Below are 6,955 nucleotides of genomic sequence, written 5' to 3' on the forward strand. Positions count from 1 at the left end.
CACCCGTCTCCCGAATACTCCGAGTGCTTGCAAGTCATCCTCGAGCATTGTCCATGTTTCCTGTCCATAGAGGACAACCGGTCTTATTAGCGTCTTAAACATGACACATTTGGTGCGATAGCGAATCTTTTTTGACCGCAGTTTCTTCTGGAGCCCGTAGTAGGCCCGACTTCCACAGATTATGAGCCTTCGTATTTCACGACTGACATTGTTATCAGCCGTTAGCAAGGATCCGAGGCAGACGAATTCCTCGACCACCTCGAAGGTATCCCCTTCTATCGTAACACTGTTTCCCAGGCGGGCCCTGTCGCGCTCGGTTCCGACCACAAGCATGTACTTTGTCTTTGACGCATTCACCACCAGTCCAACTTTTGTTGTTTCACGTTTCAGGCGGGTGTACAGTTCTGCCACCTTTGCAAATGTTCGGCCGACAATGTCCATGTCATCCGCGAAACAAACAAATTGACTGGATCTGTTGAAAGTCGTACCCCGGCTGTTACACCCGGCTCTCCGCATGACACCTTCTAGCGCAATGTTGAACAACAGGCACGAAAGTCCATCACCTTGTCTTAGTCCCCGGCGCGTTTCGAACGAGTGTTCGCCCGAATTCTTCACACAATTTTGCACACCATCCACCGTTGCTTTGATCAGTCTGATAAGCTTCCCAGGGAAGCTGTTCTTGTCCATAAGTTTTCATAGCTCTACACAGTCTATACTGTCGTATGCCGCCTTGAAATCGATAATCAGATGGTGCTTTGGGACTTGGTATTCACAGCATTTTTGGAGGATTCACTGTAAGGTAAAGATCTGGTCCGTTCTCGAGCTGCCGTCAACGATGCCGGGCTGATAACTTCCCACGAACTCATTTTCTATTGGTGACAGATGACGGAAGATGATCTGGGATATCACTTTGTAGGCGGCGTTAAGGATGGTGATCGCTCGAAAGTTCTCACACTCCAGCTTGTCGCATTTCTTGTAGATGGGGCATATAATTCCTTCTTTCCACTCCTCCGGTAGCTGTTCAGTTTCCCAGATTCTGACTATCAGTATGTGCAGGCAAGTGGCCATCTTTTCTGGGCCCATCTTGATGAGCTCAGCTCCGATACCATCCTTACCAGCTGCTTTATTGGTCTTTAGCTGTTGGATGACATCCTTAAATTCCTTCAAGGTGGGGGCTGGTTCCATCGTCCGCTGAACTGACGTAGTCATCTCCTCCGTGGCCTTGACTTTCACTGCCTGTACTCTCAGCGCCATCCAAATGTTCTTCGTAGTGGTGCTTCCACCTTCCGATCACCGTTCGTCCGTCAAGATGCTCCCATCCCGGCGCATTTCGGCTCGCGGCCTGAAGCCTTTACGGGATGCATTGAGCTTCTGATAGAACTTGCGTATTTCTTGAGAACGGCACAGCTGTTCCATCTCCTCGCACTCCGCTTCTTCGAGGCGGCGTTTCTTCTCCTGGAACGACCAATCGTTCCGTCGACTTCGTCCCATATACCTGACGTTGTTCTCCGCTGCATCGTTAATGGCTGCTTTTACTGGATTCCAGCAGTCCTCAAGAGGGGCCCCATCAAGCTCACCCTCTTCCGGAAACGCTGCCTCGAAATATGCAGTGGCGACATCAGGTTGCTTCAGTCGCTCTTGGTCGTACCGCGGCGGTCGTCGGTACCGAACATTGTTGATGACGGATAGTTTTGGGCGCAGTTTCACCATCACCAGATAGTGGTCAGAGTCGATGTTAGCGCCACGATATGTCCTGACGTCGATGATGTCGGAGAAGTGCCGTCCATCAATCAGAACGTGGTCGATTTGTGATTATGTGTGCAGTGGTGATGTCCAAGGGTACCGATATGGAAGGCTGTGTTGGAAGCAGGTGTTGCGAATGGCCATATTCTTGGAGGCGGCGAAATCAATTAGCCGTGGGCCGTTTTCGTTCGTCAGCCGATGAGCGCTGAACTTCCCAATAGTCGGTCTAAACTCCTCCTCTTGGCCAACCTGAGCGTTCAAATCTACTATAATGATTTTGACGTCGTGGCTTAAGCAGCTGTCGTAATCACGTTCCAGCTGCGCTTAGAATGTATCCTTATCATCATCAGTGCTTTCGGAATATGGGCTATGGACGTTGATTATGCTGAAGTTGAAGAACCGGCCTTTGATCCTCAACCTGCACATTCTTTCATTGATCGGCCACCTCCCGATGTCGCGCCTTTGCATATCGCCCATCACTATGAAAGCTGTTCCCAGCTCGTGTGTGTTGTCGCAGCTCTGGTAGATGGTATGATTACCTCTAAATTTAATTTATTGAACGGCTACTCAGTCTTGCACTTATTACAACGAGTTTTTTTTATTTACCCGACGTTTCGACACGGGGATTGTGTCTTTTTCGTGTCGAAACGTCGGGTAAATAAAAAAAAAACTCGTTGTAATAAGTGCAAGACTGAGTAGCCGTTCAATAAATTAAATTAAAACGTACAGTCGATCCATAATCAGTAAATTACCTCTAAACGTTCGCACCATTGATCCCTTCCAACAAACCTCCTGCAGCGCTACGATGCCGAATCCACGGTCCTTGAGCACATCGGCAAGTATGCGTGTGCTTCCGATGAAGTTGAGAGATTTGCAGTTCCACGAACCGAGTTTCCAATCGCTAGTCCCTTTTCGTCGCAGTGGTCTTCGCCGATGGTTCCGGTCCGTACTCTCTTGTTGATTGTTCGTTGCTTATGTTTTTCAAAGGCTGGCTTGCAGGGCCTGACACCAAACCCCCTAAATTTCCCGAGGACCATTCCTCCTTATTCCCGGTGGACCATGGTGCACAGTTTCACTTAGAGTCCCTCGCTGGCACTCGGACGATGATCAGCCGCACCTAACATGGAGAACAGACGCTGTTGTGAGCCGGTCCTGACATGGAGAACAGACGCTAAGTAAGATTTACACCTCCAGAGAGGAGCAAACCCCCCTTCCATGTCAGCATATAACCATAGTTCCCACCGGGGTTGGTTACCCGATCTTCCCTAAGGTTCCTCGTATCCCGGCCAGCACCACGAGGAGGTAGGGATAGTACTAGCTGGGTAAGAGGCTAAGGACCGCGAGATGGGGTCTATTTTATTCCTTCAGGTACGCAAAGTACCAATGGTACGCTTACCCAGCATTTGCCGTGCCGTGAAACACTGTTTTGTTTGAATTGCCAAAAGGTCATATATAGCTTAAAAGGTAAATTTTATTTTGTAAAACAAATTAGCGAACATAGTCGCAAACTTAATTTTAACTGAAACCACGAAATGCCGAAATGACGAAAATCGGTGTTTCATACTGATCGCGTACACTCGGTAATTCAATTCGTAAAACTCAAAATCTGACCGAGTTTCGGTGAAGCTCATCTGTCAAAAATTAAACTTATTTTTTCTACATTATACGTGTTTGAAAAAAAAATTAAACATAGAGATGTAGCCACATCGGGTTGTACGCAAAAGTGACGTAGGACAACATACACTGAAAAAAATTTAATATTAAATATGTGTGTCGCACGCAATTGTAATTTGGTAACTTGAATATACTTAAAATGGATCCACACATAAATTTAATACTTGCATATTTGACATAAATTGCATTTGTTTATAGATTCTATTTGTACTTCGCGTGTAAAGTTGTTATATGGCCGACAATAAACATCATGAGTTGATTATTAGATTTTTGCCGATAAAAATGTGTGGGGTTTTTGCAGTGTAGCTGTATGAAATGTATATTATTTGTAATTTTACTTTGTGTGTCTTTAGTTCATTGATTTTTTCCTTCAAAATCTCAGTATTAACCCTCTATGTCTTTCTCTCGAACCGCTTCCATTGCCATCGTAGCGAATACATTTTCTGTAGCAATCACCTTCGACGACCGCAATTAACGGGCTTGATGGTCGTATACGCTTATAAGCCAGCGCACTACGGAGTTCTCCCATACAAACAATCGGACAAAAATATTTTCTTTATTTTTTCGAGCATACCAGATGCTTTTGAAATTGTCAGAACCGTAGCGTGGACTGCCAGCGCCCTTGGCGAAACCACAATTTAAAGACCCTTTCTTACAAAGGAAAATAAAAATGTGAAAATTTAACATTTAGAGACAATCTGAAATACACCAAAAGTAAGATTAGAAGGTTTAGTGGCATAAATGCTTTAAATATCATTCAATACTCCGAAGAGAACAAGAACCTTGTTCGTGAATTTCATTTGGATTGCATATTGACCTCTTGCGATTTTATCTATTTGGTGATACTTTTTTTTTATTATTTCACTAAGTATGTAAGGGACCTTCCAGAGCCGTGCTGGAAGTTCATTAAAAATTGTGAAGTTCAGCACGCACTGCTAGGTCCAGTTGGGTCAATAAAACCCAGCTCTGAAATGCGTCGGTCGATCATCGGAATCGCTATCCGAGTCTTTCGAGTCAAGCAAAACTCAACTCTGGAATAGGTTTGATTTTTTTTCTTGATTCGTCCGATAGCGATTTCAAACATCGGTCAACCAACCCACGTTAGAGTTTGATTTGTCTCAACTGGATCCAGTGGTCCGAAAGACCCACTCCAAAGTTGAATTTTACTGGCCATTAACCAACCATCTCCAAAATATAATTTTCCCTGATTCGACTAGATCCGATAGAAACTCTGACCTTCAACCATTTCACCCCAGAGTGGAACTTTGGGTGGTTTGAAACTACTTTTGGACCCAACTGACCTAAGTTTATAACATGAAAGCTCTTTTAATTATCTTTACAATGCTATATATAAACCTTGGTATCGTATCAGAAGAAAAACCTTTCAAAAACTGGTATGAAGTGAAGCAAGATTTTGAATATAAAACAGCGTTTTTGACCTTTTCTCAACTTTGATAACCAATATTTCAAAAATTATAACACGTAGAGACCTGACATTTTGTGGTTTTCTTATCTTTTATATCTACATCTGAAATAAAATAGTGAAAAAATGATTCATGGAAGTCTTTTTTCCCGATTGTTTTCCGCCTATTTTTTTAAATTAATTTTACTTGCCTATTATCTAATATACATGCATTCATCTCTTAGACTAGGTGTTCCGTGTTTCCTAACACTATCATCCTTATTTGTTATGTTACATTTGTAGTTATTGTTAATACATTTCAATTTCCTCTGGCAGTTAGGATTTTTCCTTTGGGTAAATTGAACTATGTAGGAATTACAAATTACAACTTAAACTAAACTTAGACCAATTTATACTAAGGGTACAAGGAGCTAATCGTTGCAATAGAAGATTGCAACGATTTTTGTCTAAAATTGGAAATTTTTTTGTTGGACATTTGTTGCAATGTCTCAATATTAGAAATTCTATGAAGTTCATTGGTACTATACCACGGAGGCAACTTCAGAATCATTTTCAAAATTTAATTTTGAATCCTCTGGAGTGTCTTCTTTCTGGTATTGCAGCAACTAGTCCATATTGGCACAGCATACAACATAGCTGGTTTAAACATTTCTTTGTAAATCAAAAGTTTGCCTTTAAGACAAAGTTTTGATTTTCTGTTTATAAGTGGATTTAGACACTTAATATATATGTTACATTTGGCTTGAAAGCGTTCAATGTGATTTTTAAAAGTTAATTTTTGGTCCAGCAGAAGTCCTAAATATTTAGCTTCGCTTTACCAATTAGTTGGAACCCCATTCATAGTGACAATATGTCTGCTAGAGGGTTTCAAATAAGAAGCTCTCGGCTTATGTGGGAAAATTATAAGCTGAGTTTTGGAAGCATTCGTGGAATTTTTCCAATTTTACAAGTGACACGAAGGCTTCACCCTTTGGCTGATTGTTTTCCGCCTGTATCCCCATAGTGCAGTGCCGCTATCGAACATTTAAAAATAATAGAGCTCTCGGACTGTGTACGTTGAGATTGGCGAGTAAATCCATTGCTTTCATCCATTGGTTCCATATGCTATTGCGATTGTTCTGGTCAATCACGAAGTAGGAACTACGAGATGCACGGTCATCATGCTCATGCCCAATCACCTTCGACGACCGCAACCGATGCTGATAGTGTCTACGAAGCCAGTCTACACCCTCGGTAGCTTAGAAAAGAAAAGCCCATCGTTACTCTGGTAAACACCTAAGAAGCAGCAGAACGAGCCAAAGAAAGTTTCCCAGAACGCATCACCAGCAGCAGCGAAGAAGATTCCGAGCGCCTCCACTGGCACCAATAGAAGAAAGCGAAAATCTACCATCAAGCAAGACGCCCCCAAGCTTTCGGAAGTAAACCCGCGTGTAAGTTAACAGAAATAAGCTGCTCTAGCTAAAAGTCCGACGCAGCTAGAAAAAATCTGAGCTTCGCCGATTGATTATCATCATTCGAATCCCAAACAGTTCTTTTCAGGACTATCAATTTCGATCCCAAAAGAGTTATCAAAACCATCCGGTGTTGTTTTGTACTTTGCAGAAAATTTCAAGAGCCGCTCGATAATTACCCACAAAATAATAACTGTAGACGTCACAGATGAAAATAAATGTTCTACATCATGTAATTTTCCTTGTGTTGAAGTCTGAATTCATCTGCAGAAATGGATTTCTGGATGATGGATGGAATTCGATTCCTGCTTGAATAGCTATCAACGCGATCGGTGCGAATCTACTTTTTGCAGTCAGTTGCTCAATAATTTCCCACTAACTATCTCTGCTGACGCCACCGATGCAAATTTATACAGGATCCACCGCCAATAAACGCCACTGATATCGCTCCATTGGGGTTGACCAGTAGCTGTTGAGGCTGTACCGATGGAATCATCACGATTGAATTTTCAGAAGTCGTCGATGCGCTGCCGTTTCCATATTCTGGGAGACTTGATGCATAATTAATTAATCATTTGGCTAACAAAATCTTCGCAGTTGTTGGCTACAGAAATGTTTTTAAATACTTGGCTATGAAGTGGCTGTGAGAGTAAATGGCGATACG

The sequence above is a fragment of the Armigeres subalbatus genome, chromosome 2, assembly GCF_024139115.2.
Source record: "Armigeres subalbatus isolate Guangzhou_Male chromosome 2, GZ_Asu_2, whole genome shotgun sequence".
NCBI classification, from domain to species: domain Eukaryota; kingdom Metazoa; phylum Arthropoda; class Insecta; order Diptera; family Culicidae; genus Armigeres; species Armigeres subalbatus.